We start from the raw sequence: 12500 nt of genomic DNA, 5'->3' as shown, positions 1-12500 counted from the left end.
TTATCTTCCACTGTTATGCTGATGATACACAGCTGTATGTTTCAGCAAAGCCAGAGGACAGACAGAAGCTTAGTAAAGTTGAGGAATGTGTAAAGGACATTAGACGTTGGAAGATTATTAACTTCCTCTTACTTAATTCTGATAAGACAGAAGAACTTGTACTAGGACCACGTGTAGCTAGAAGTAATCTAGTAAAGCTGCTCTGGGACAATGTCCACTGTTAAACACGCTATACAAATAAAACTGAACTCAACTGAATTAATCCGCCTTCATCTCCCTTTATTTACTGTGGATCAGTGCTAATCCTCTGTGACCTCACTGGCTGTTTGATTTTGTGCTCTCTGGATCATCTGGGTGGAGTTGCACAGTTTTTGTCTAATGAGGAATGATGACATTTCTCTCCACAGCATGGTAGCCTGGTTATTTGGCTCAGGAAAATGTGTGTGTGAGAGAGAGAGAGAGAGAGGGGGGGGGGGGGGGGGGGGGTGAGTGTGTATAAGAGAGAGGGAGAGAGAGAGAGACAGAGAGAGAGAGGGAGAGAGAGAGGGTGTGTGTGTGTGTGTGTGTGTGTGTGTGTGTGAGAGAGAGAGGGTGTGTTGTGTGTGTGTGTGTGTGTGTGTGTGTGTGTGAGAGAGAGAGAGAGAGAAAGAGAGAGAATGGATGACGAGGATGATGAGGATGTGCATGAAGGATCTTCAGCAGTAAAGTCTGTCTGTAATCTGATCTAAGTTTGTGAAACTGAACTCTAATTACAGCTCATTAGACACCAAGGTGTGGCCCAAATCCAGGACTTTGTCTCTGTGAGTCTCAGAACTCCTTTCTTGTGTCTTCTTTATCACTGCCTGTCAAAGTTGACGAGTAAACAATAAGTAAAAATGAGGAGGATCTGGAAATGCAGTTACTGACACACACAGCACTTACATGCCATACAGCATGATATTTATTTAGCTTTTAATAAAATTTACACCCTTTTCCTTAAACCCCAAAAGAACATACTAAGAGCAAATAGAGTTCTTTATGGGTTCGTTGGACAATTAAGGGTTCCCTGCTTTTAAAAAGGTTCTACGTGGAACCCATACTGATAGCACACCTCTCTGTACTCTTACACTGTAGTCCTTCTGTAAAGACGTGTTCAGTGACTTTTCTCTTTTGTTTGCACTGGAACTACGAGGCTAATATAGCTAACAAGTCATGGGCGTGTCTAGCCACCAGTTTAGCATTGTGTAAACACGCCACGCCCCTTTCCAGAGTCTGATACTCTGTACTGAGGCGTTGGTCAGTTTTTTATTCTCTGATGTCCATTTGTTGATGTTTATAGATCACTGAGTGTCATACAGTGTGTGTGAACACACACCATGCTAAACTGGAGGCCATCCATTTCCATTACTTGTTAGCTACATTAGCTTTGTAACTCCAGTGCAAAAGGGAATAAAAGAGGGGAAAATGGACATTTCCTGTTCAGTTAAATGATTCCTTTAAAGTGAAACACTAACATGTTTATCATGTGTAAAGTTCAAGATTTTTACATGTGACTCATCTGTAAATGTGGACAAAATTATAATTCTCTTCCACAAAAGATTTCAATACACATCAGTGAAAAGAAAGAAAGAAAAAACTGAGGAGGAGCTGGAAATGGCGTTATTGAGACACACACAACACTTTATATATAAATATAAATGAACTTTCCCAGAATAATGGAGTTTATTATAACAGCAAACGGGGAAATAAATCTGGAATGAGATGTTCAGCAAGATCAGATTGGTGTGATGCGCAGGGGTGCACATACTTTTGGGCGTACACACACACACACACACACACACACACACAATATGAAGTGTTAAATAATAACAGTAAGACTGCAGGACAGTGTGTTTTTGCCTTTTTAATCTTTCTATGTTTCTTTGTTTAATATAAACACTGACCTTATGTTCTTATTAATATTTAAATTCTATAAAATAAATCGATATTTTAAGTAATTTAGTCTTATTTCATTTATTTATTTATATATATATATATATATATATATATATATATATATATATATATATATATATATATATATATATATATATTGTTGTTTATTTGAATTATTTCGCGCTTCCGGAAGTGAGAATAAAACTGGGTTATACTGTTCCAGGAAACGTGCGCGCGGAGCACGCCATGACGGCCAGTGAAGCGCGTGCACGCTGGGGTTTTGGGCGCGTCCCCGCTGTGAGGAAGAACAGAACAGAACAGAGGAGAGGAGAGGAGAGGGTTGGGAATGATCAGGAGTTCTGACAGTTTCTTCTGAGGTGAGTTTATTCTCTTTAGTGTGTGTGTTTATTTCTTTGTGTAGTGTGTTTATTTCTTTGTGTAGTGTGTTTATTGGAGCTTTAATGGCCGAGAGGAAAGTTGACGGTGTGTTTTACTGTGTGACGCGGGTTTAAGGCGGACTGTAACAGTGTATCTGAGGTTCTTCTGAGAGCTCTCATGGTTTCTCACAGAACCCGCACGTTCCTCCGCTGAGGAGCTTCAGGCATGGTCCTCATCCAGCTGCAGTACATGATCTGTGTAGCTGTGAGGAATGAAGTACTGGTTGATGTGGAGAAGCTTTAACAGCAGCAGCAGCAGTGATCATAACAAACCTCTGCAGTGTGAAGGCACTGAGACTCGGGGCTTCATGGATGTGTTCTCAGGAGAACCCTGTACACTGTACTGTTCTACAGGTTAATGTTAGAAATCAGGAGACATACCAGCAGTTCCTGCATGACCAGTTTAATCGGTAGGTTTATTGCACAAGCAGTGGGGAAACTTCTGATGACACGTCCCTGAGTCAGAAGTTACATATGTATGCGCCTGTATGCTTGTTTATTTATATTTATTTATTTATTTATTTATTTATTCATTCATTCATTCATTCATTCATTCGTTCATTTGTTTCTTTGATGTTCAGTTTATCATGTGCTTCCTAACACCTGCGTTCACTTTACACCAATAAACACAAAAGCAAAACAAAACCGTGAGGAGCAGAAACAGAAGAATGAGAGAGCAGTTGGAAAAAAGTAGAGATGTATAAAGTTCTCCACACTGATGTCCTGGAAATGTGATTCAACATCTGTCCTTCTCTCCTAAAGGTTTCATGTAGATGTTGCCAGATGTTGAGGTTTTGGTTTTGGTTAGTTTTGTTATCAAAATGATTTCAGAAGACCTTCTGATTGTTTTAAAGGTGTGACAGTTGCTTCTTTATTTCTTACTTCTATAAATAGCTTTGAAGATCTGTAGATAAAAACATGAAGCCCTTGATTAGTTTAGTATCAGGTGTGCTGAACACCTGTTCTGCATATTTGTGCTGTTGTGAGGGATTCTATTCGGGGGGTGAATAATTTAGAGACTGGAGAAATCATTATAAGTTGCATTTTCAGTAGAATTTGTGGAAACCACTTGTAGCGTTCGTTGTGTCGAACTGTTTCAATTGTTTTGTTTGATTTGTTCATCGCAAACAGCTGAAAGTCTGTACATTTTGACAAAAAACCTGATTTGCAGTGGGGGGTGAATACTTTTGATTGCAACTGTGTGTGTATATAATATATAATATGCCATGTAAGATCCTGAACACGGGTGGGAATCCTTCAAATGTGGAATTCACAGAGCTGTTAGAGAGTTAATCTTAGACAGAAAAAAGACTAATCTTGCCTAGTGCAGCTTTAAACTAGTAAACACACTCGCGGTCTAATTCTGAAATGATTCAGTAGATTAGATTTCTAAGTTATTCTGTGGAATATGACAGAAATCCCAGCCATAAACATGCAACATGGTGTCCTAATCCCTGTTCTGTACTTTTAAATGACCATCACGGGTAAGTAAAGCAATGTATTGTGGGATTTCATGAACCGGATTTTCTGGACTTGACTCCCAGACGTCTAGGGCTCGTCTGAGCGTCAGACATCGTTTACATTTACATTAAACTGCAGTATCGAAGCTCAGCTCTTCACTTTCACATACATGTAAACTTATACTCAAGCTCCGCCCACTTTCACGCCCATTCATACTATTGATTCAAATTAACGAAAGTCCTCTTTATGAATTATTAATTGATGTTCGGGCTTTTAGCTTTTTTCATCTGAGCTCTGAGTAAGGACGGAGCAGGAGTGCTGTGTGTTGACTTTCTGGGTTTGGGTGTGATCGTGTTTGTATTCCGTAGAACGATTAAGAAGTGTGTGGAACAGCAGAGCATTCTAGAACCAGAAGAAAAGGATTTTAAATACTGTAAAATCTCTCTCTCGCCCCCCTCTCTTTCTCTCTCTCTTTCTCTCTCTCTTTCTCTCACTCTTTCTCTCTCTCTTGTTCTCTCTCCCCCTTTCTCTCTGTTTCTCTCTCTCACTCTCTCTCGCACTCATGTGCTCACTCTCACTTTCTCACTCTCTCACGCTCTCTCACACTTTCTCACTCTCTCACTCTCTCACTCTCTCTCGCACTCATGTGCTCACTCTCTCACTTTCTCACTCTCTCACTCTCTCTCACTCTCTCTCTCTTCATCCTGCAGATAAGAATCATGAGATTTCAGTTTGAGATGTGAATGCATGAGATCATGTGTGTGTGAACTGATAACATTGTGTGTGTGTGTGTGTGTGTGTGTGTGTGTGTGTGTGTGTGTGTGTGTGTGTGCGTGTGTGTGTGTGTGTTAACTGGATATAAACTCTAAATTATTCATCTTTATTTTGTTAAGATCTAGAACCTGTCAGGAGTTTAATGTTTTGCTTCTCGGTGTAATTATAGACAAACGCTTTAAATAACCTTTTACTCCTGATCAGCTCAGTGTGGGCGTGTCCGAATGCGTTGGCAGCGGCATTTCCATGGTAACGTAATCAAAGAGGGAGTGGAGAATAGCAATGTGGAACCCTTTCTATTTTTTACTCTTCTTGACTTTAAAACATCTCATGACTGAATAAAGACCAACTTTGTTCCTTCTCTTTTTTAGCTGATTACAGAATAAATTTGCTTTCATAGGAAAAATCTAGAACCATTCTTTGGTTTGTTCTTCTGAAGGAACCGAATCTCAAAGGTTCTAAGTCGGTTTCACAAACAGACAGGGTTCCAAGTAATGCTAAGAACCCTGAGGAACCCTTCTCTCTAAGCTTGTATAGCTAATAATTTGGTGAACATAAGCGGACCGGTTCCGGACAGGTTCTGTGTGACTGAGCAGAAGGTTGTGAGTTTAAATCCCAGCACCGCTGCTGTTGGGTTCCTCAGCGGGGCCGTTGATCCGGTCCTGCTCTTCCACGTGCCGGGATGAAGTACTTTTCACTGAAACACTGACTGTCGCTGCGTTTCTTACACAGAGCTCTCAATATCACGTTATCAGCTTATTTAAAGAGTTTAGAAACATCTGTGTCCTGGAGCAGCTGCGTGTCTCACCGGAGAAAGCTCCTGAGATAAAAACTGAAACGTCTCTTCAGGACAGAACTTCCTGAACACCATCTGTGGCTGTGTGACTTCAGCCTCAGGCTGTGTTTCTTTTTTAAGCAAAGCAAATGATTGAATGTACTTTAGTTTGATTGACGATTAGAGCCGTGACTGAGGTTCCACCCAGAATTCACACAGATTTAACATATGATCTGCACATTACTCACCGCACACTGCACACACACACACACACACACACACACCTGCTCCATCGTCCACACTGCACACACACACACACACACACCTGCTCCATCGTCCACACTGCACACACACACCTGCTCCATCATCCACACTGCACACACACCTGCTCCATCGTCCACACTGCACACACACACCTGCTCCATCATCTACACTGCACACACACACACCTGCTCCATCATCCACACTGCACACACACACCTGCTCCATCGTCCACACTGCACACACACACACACACACACACACACACACACACACCTGCTCCATCGTCCACACTGCACACACACACCTGCTCCATCGTCCACACTGCACACACACACCTGCTCCATCATCTACACTGCACACACACACACACACACACACACACACACACACACCTGCTCCATCATCCACACTGCACACACACACACCTGCTCCATCGTCCACACTGCACACACACACCTGCTCCATCGTCCACACTGCACACACACACACACCTGCTCCATCGTCCACACTGCACACACACACCTGCTCCATCGTCCACACTGCACACACACACACACACACACACACACCTGCTCCATCGTCCACACTGCACACACACACACACACACACACCTGCTCCATCGTCCACACTGCACACACACACACACACACACACCTGCTCCATCGTCCACACTGCACACACACACCTGCTCCATCATCCACACTGCACACACACACACCTGCTCCATCGTCCACACTGCACACACACACACACCTGCTCCATCATCCACACTGCACACACACCTGCTCCATCGTCCACACTGCACACACACACACACACACACACACCTGCTCCATCGTCCACACTGCACACACACACACACCTGCTCCATCGTCCACACTGCACACACACACACACACACACACACACCTGCTCCATCGTCCACACTGCACACACACACACACCTGCTCCATCATCCACACTGCACACACACCTGCTCCATCGTCCACACTGCACACACACACACACACACACACACACCTGCTCCATCGTCCACACTGCACACACACACACACCTGCTCCATCATCCACACTGCACACACACCTGCTCCATCATCCACACTGCACACACACACACACACCTGCTCCATCATCCACACTGCACACACACACCTGCTCCATCATCTACACTGCACACACACACACACACCTGCTCCATCATCCACACTGCACACACACACCTGCTCCATCATCTACACTGCACACACACACACACACACACACACACACACACACACACACACACACCTGCTCCATCGTCCACACTGCACACACACACACCTGCTCCAGGAATCCACTCCTCAAATCATTCCAAATTGGGGGAAAAATAACAAATCAGGATTTTGTAGTAAAAGGCTACACTTGTGTTAAACGTCTCAAACAGACTCATCCTGGTGACTTCTCGGATCAGAGTGTGTTGATTAGTTCTCTAGAACAGCGGCTCTGACAGTACCGCGGGTTTATATTCATGTGCTGGTTCTAATCATTTATCGTTTCTATAGTAACGGCTCATTCACAGGGACCTGTGTGGAGGACGCTTCACATAAACAAATTAAAAAAACTTTTATATGAAAGTCTTCTTAAAGAAAGAGAATGAAGAGTGAGAGAATAGAGAGAGTGAGAGTGAGAGAGAATAGAGAGAGTGAGAGTGAGAGAGAATAGAGAGAGTGAATAGAGAGAGTGAGAGTGAGAGAGAATAGAGTGAGAGAGAATAGAGTGAGAGAGAATAGAGGGAGGATAGCGAGAGGGAGGATCGAGAGAGAATAGAAAGTGAGAGTGAGAGAGAATAGAGAGAGTGAGAGAATAGAGAGAGTGAGAGAATAGAGAGAGTGAGAGAATAGAGAGAGTGAGAGAATAGAGAGAGGGAGGATAGAGAGAGGGAGAGCGGGAGGATAGAGAGAGGGAGGATAGAGAGAGGGAGGATAGAGAGAGCGGGAGGATAGAGAGAGAGAGGGAGGATAGAGAGAGGGAGGGAGAGGGAGGATAGAGAGAGAGAGGATAGAGAGAGGGAGGATAGAGAGAGGGAGGATAGAGAGAGGGAGGATAGAGAGAGGGAGGATAGAGAGCGGGAGGATAGAGAGAGGGAGGATAGAGAGAGAGGGAGGAGAGAGAGAGGGAGGATAGAGAGAGAGGGAGGATAGAGAGAGGGAGGATAGAGAGAGGGAGGATAGAGAGAGGGAGGGAGAGGGAGGATAGAGAGCGGGAGGATAGAGAGCGGGAGGATAGAGAGAGAGAGGGAGGATAGAGAGAGAGAGGGAGGATAGAGAGAGAGAGGGAGGATAGAGAGAGGGAGGATAGAGAGAGGGAGGGAGAGGGAGGATAGAGAGAGAGAGGGAGGATAGAGAGAGGGAGGATAGAGAGAGAGGGAGGATAGAGAGAGGGAGGATAGAGAGAGAGGGAGGATAGAGAGAGGGAGGATAGAGAGAGGGAGGGAGAGGGAGGATAGAGAGAGAGGGAGGATAGAGAGAGAGGGAGGATAGAGAGAGGGAGGATAGAGAGAGGGAGGGAGGATAGAGAGAGGGAGGATAGAGAGAGGGAGGGAGGATAGAGAGAGGGAGGATAGAGAGAGGGAGGGAGAGGGAGGATAGAGAGAGGGAGGGAGGATAGAGAGAGAGGGAGGATAGAGAGAGGGAGGATAGAGAGAGAGAGGATAGAGAGAGGGAGGATAGAGAGAGAGAGGGAGGATAGAGAGAGAGAGGGAGGATAGAGAGGGAGAGGGAGGATAGAGAGAGAGAGGATAGAGAGAGGGAGGATAGAGAGAGGGAGGATAGAGAGAGAGAGGATAGAGAGAGGGAGGATAGAGAGAGAGAGGGAGGATAGAGAGGGAGAGGGAGGATAGAGAGAGAGAGGGAGGATAGAGAGGGAGAGGGAGGATAGAGAGAGGGAGGATAGAGAGAGAGAGGATAGAGAGAGGGAGGATAGAGAGAGAGAGGGAGGATAGAGAGAGGGAGGATAGAGAGGGAGAGGGAGGATAGAGAGAGAGAGGGAGGATAGAGAGAGAGAGGGAGGATAGAGAGGGAGAGGGAGGATAGAGAGAGAGAGGGAGGATAGAGAGGGAGGATAGAGAGAGAGAGGGAGGATAGAGAGAGAGAGGGAGGATAGAGAGGGAGAGGGAGGATAGAGAGAGAGAGGGAGGATAGAGAGAGAGAGGGAGGATAGAGAGAGGGAGGATAGAGAGAGGGAGGATAGAGAGGGAGAGGGAGGATAGAGAGAGAGAGGGAGGATAGAGAGAGAGAGGGAGGATAGAGAGGGAGGATAGAGAGAGAGAGGGAGGATAGAGAGGGAGGATAGAGAGAGAGAGGGAGGATAGAGAGAGAGAGGGAGGATAGAGAGGGAGGATAGAGAGAGAGAGGGAGGATAGAGAGGGAGGATAGAGAGAGAGAGGGAGGATAGAGAGAGAGAGGGAGGATAGAGAGGGAGAGGGAGGATAGAGAGAGAGAGGGAGGATAGAGAGAGAGAGGGAGGATAGAGAGAGAGAGGGAGGATAGAGAGAGGGAGGATAGAGAGGGAGAGGGAGGATAGAGAGAGAGAGGGAGGATAGAGAGAGAGAGGGAGGATAGAGAGAGGGAGGATAGAGAGGGAGAGGGAGGATAGAGAGAGGGAGGATAGAGAGAGGGAGGATAGAGAGGGAGAGGGAGGATAGAGAGAGGGAGGATAGAGAGGGAGAGGGAGGATAGAGAGGGAGAGGGAGGATAGAGAGAGGGAGGATAGAGAGAGAGAGGATAGAGAGGGAGGATAGAGAGAGGGAGGATAGAGAGAGGGAGGATAGAGAGGGAGAGGGAGGATAGAGAGAGAGGGAGGATAGAGAGGGAGAGGGAGGATAGAGAGAGAGAGGGAGGATAGAGAGAGGGAGGATAGAGAGAGGGAGGATAGAGAGAGAGAGGATAGAGAGAGGGAGGATAGAGAGAGGGAGGATAGAGAGAGAGAGGGAGGATAGAGAGAGGGAGGATAGAGAGAGAGAGGGAGGATAGAGAGAGAGAGGGAGGATAGAGAGGGAGAGGGAGGATAGAGAGAGGGAGGATAGAGAGAGAGAGGATAGAGAGAGGGAGGATAGAGAGAGGGAGGATAGAGAGAGAGAGGGAGGATAGAGAGAGGGAGGATAGAGAGAGAGAGGGAGGATAGAGAGGGAGAGGGAGGATAGAGAGAGAGAGGGAGGATAGAGAGAGGGAGGATAGAGAGGGAGAGGGAGGATAGAGAGAGGGAGGATAGAGAGAGGGAGGATAGAGAGAGGGAGGATAGAGAGGGAGAGGGAGGATAGAGAGAGAGAGGGAGGATAGAGAGAGGGAGGATAGAGAGAGGGAGGATAGAGAGGGAGAGGGAGGATAGAGAGAGAGAGGGAGGATAGAGAGAGGGAGGATAGAGAGAGGGAGGGAGGATAGAGAGAGGGAGGATAGAGAGAGAGGGAGGATAGAGAGAGGGAGGATAGAGAGAGAGGGAGGATAGAGAGAGGGAGGGAGAGGGAGGATAGAGAGAGGGAGGATAGAGAGGGAGGATAGAGAGAGAGAGGGAGGATAGAGAGAGAGAGGGAGGATAGAGAGAGGGAGGATAGAGAGGGAGGATAGAGAGAGGGAGGATAGAGAGAGAGAGGGAGGATAGAGAGAGGGAGGATAGAGAGAGGGAGGATAGAGAGAGGGAGGGAGAGGGAGGATAGAGAGAGGGAGGATAGAGAGAGGGAGGATAGAGAGGGAGGATAGAGAGGGAGGATAGAGAGGGAGGATAGAGAGAGAGAGGGAGGATAGAGAGAGAGAGGGAGGATAGAGAGAGGGAGGATAGAGAGAGGGAGGATAGAGAGAGGGAGGGAGGATAGAGAGAGGGAGGATAGAGAGAGGGAGGATAGAGAGAGAGAGGGAGGATAGAGAGAGAGAGGGAGGATAGAGAGAGGGAGGATAGAGAGAGAGAGGGAGGATAGAGAGAGGGAGGACAGAGAGAGGGAGGATAGAGAGAGGGAGGGAGAGGGAGGATAGAGAGAGGGAGGATAGAGAGAGGGAGGATAGAGAGGGAGGATAGAGAGGGAGGATAGAGAGAGAGAGGGAGGATAGAGAGAGAGAGGGAGGATAGAGAGAGGGAGGATAGAGAGAGGGAGGATAGAGAGAGGGAGGGAGAGGGAGGATAGAGAGAGGGAGGATAGAGAGAGGGAGGATAGAGAGGGAGGATAGAGAGGGAGGATAGAGAGAGAGAGGGAGGATAGAGAGAGAGAGGGAGGATAGAGAGAGGGAGGATAGAGAGAGGGAGGATAGAGAGAGGGAGGGAGAGGGAGGATAGAGAGAGGGAGGATAGAGAGAGGGAGGATAGAGAGAGAGGGAGGATAGAGAGAGGGAGGATAGATAGCGAGGTGGGTGAAGGAATGGGTGTTTATTGCTGCTAGAAGGTAAGTGAGAACAGGTGTATTGGGTATTTCGGGGTTTTTGATCTGCATGTTAAGGGATTTCGTCTCCACGGAGATGATGGTGCAGGGCTCGTGCTGTTAATGTGGAGGTTCAGAGCTGGTGCACTTATAGAAGCGGGTCTTTTTCACACACTTGAGGTGTTGCTCAGCATGACAGGAAGTTGAGGGGGACTTGTGATGTACATGGTAACAGCAGTTTATATCCTAAACAGTGACTCAGTAGTCAGTAGATCACTGAGTCAGACTCGCACGTGATCCACATGTCAGTTTCTCCTCCAGCGTTACGAGTCCGTGTCATTGTGGTTGTCATGAATCTTGAGGCGTTCTCCTCGTCCGAGGATCTGTGTGTCTCACATCCGCATCAAATCGCTTCTCTTCAGAGCTGGAGCTGAAGGGTGGCTGTTAAACTCCATCATTAAATGGCTATATAATTAAAACACATGACTATAAAACACTAATATGAACATTATCAGTGTTCAGATACGACGGACATCTTCCAGAATCTCTTCTTATTGGACTTTTAATCATCTTTCCAACACTGGAGTGATGCAGTAAAAAGTAGTTCCAGTTACTTTCCTCTTTCCTGATGACACGCCGCTCCCAAATTCCTTCCTCAGAAAAAGCAGTTCCACCTCTGTGAGACTTTGAAACATTTACAGCTTCATTTCTGCACAAAGCCCTTTAACTGAAGACTTCATCACAGTGTTGGGTTTAAAATAAAGGTTTAATGCCTGAGTTTAAGACTCGATCTCAGCCTTTTATTCGGAATGAGTTTGGAGTAAACAGGTTCTCCGTTCTTTTCTTAGTCAAAGGAAAGCAAGTGAAATATTTGTTCAACAGACACAGTGATTAAAGATTTAACATTCTTAATAACTACTTTATTAGGTGTGTGTAGTTCACCGATGGCTGTGTTGTGATGGTGAATGCAGAGAAATGCAGTGTTTAGTGAGTTGGTATTAAGTGCAGTTTATGACACTCACCACAAGGAGGCAGAAGTGTTCATGTGTTACTGCAAACTGTTGCCTAACTACCCCTGAACATTTCCTGTGGAAATTTCCTTCCTCTGTGTCAGAGTGAAATGTTGAAGAAGGAACGCATTCGATCCTGATCTCAGAGTCTCGGAGTCATTTACGTGTCGGTGTCTGTGTTCTTGTGTATCAGCGCCATTGGGGTGTGAGACGGTCTCCACCTCTGTTGGTTTACTCGTGTCCTAGGAGTCGGACATCCTCCTGACATTCTTTGTTTGCTGCAGGACCATAAAATCATAAAAGCATCAGTAACATTGTGCTGGATTCCTCCTGTTAATACATCACCAGCACAAAGACCACGTGCAGATAACGCCGAGCTTTATATCCTGTACACACGGTCATGTGATCCGTTATCAGTCATCAGAACCTGAACCTGAACCTGGGTGGATCTGATCTTCACCTGGACACGATGGAGAGAAGA

General features: G+C 46.2%; 1 protein-coding gene across 2 annotated transcripts in view; it reads left to right on the top strand.

Annotated features, from left to right (window-relative positions):
- Nucleotides 1-2170: 2170 nt before the first annotated feature.
- pld1b (phospholipase D1b) overlaps nucleotides 2171-12500 on the top strand; it is a 42803-nt gene continuing 32473 nt past the window's right edge. The window contains exons 1-2 of one of the 2 annotated variants that reach the window (XM_017453202.3): nucleotides 2196-2291; nucleotides 2484-2761. The gene's annotated coding sequence lies outside the window, so the exon portion shown is untranslated. Of the gene's footprint in view, nucleotides 2292-2483; nucleotides 2762-12500 lie in introns of both variants that reach the window. The other variant, XM_017453200.3, reaches the window with a different exon arrangement.

Source organism: Ictalurus punctatus, chromosome 23, assembly GCF_001660625.3.
Source record: "Ictalurus punctatus breed USDA103 chromosome 23, Coco_2.0, whole genome shotgun sequence".
Taxonomy (NCBI): Eukaryota; Metazoa; Chordata; class Actinopteri; order Siluriformes; family Ictaluridae; genus Ictalurus; species Ictalurus punctatus.
This window is presented reverse-complemented; position numbering and strand designations above follow the sequence as displayed.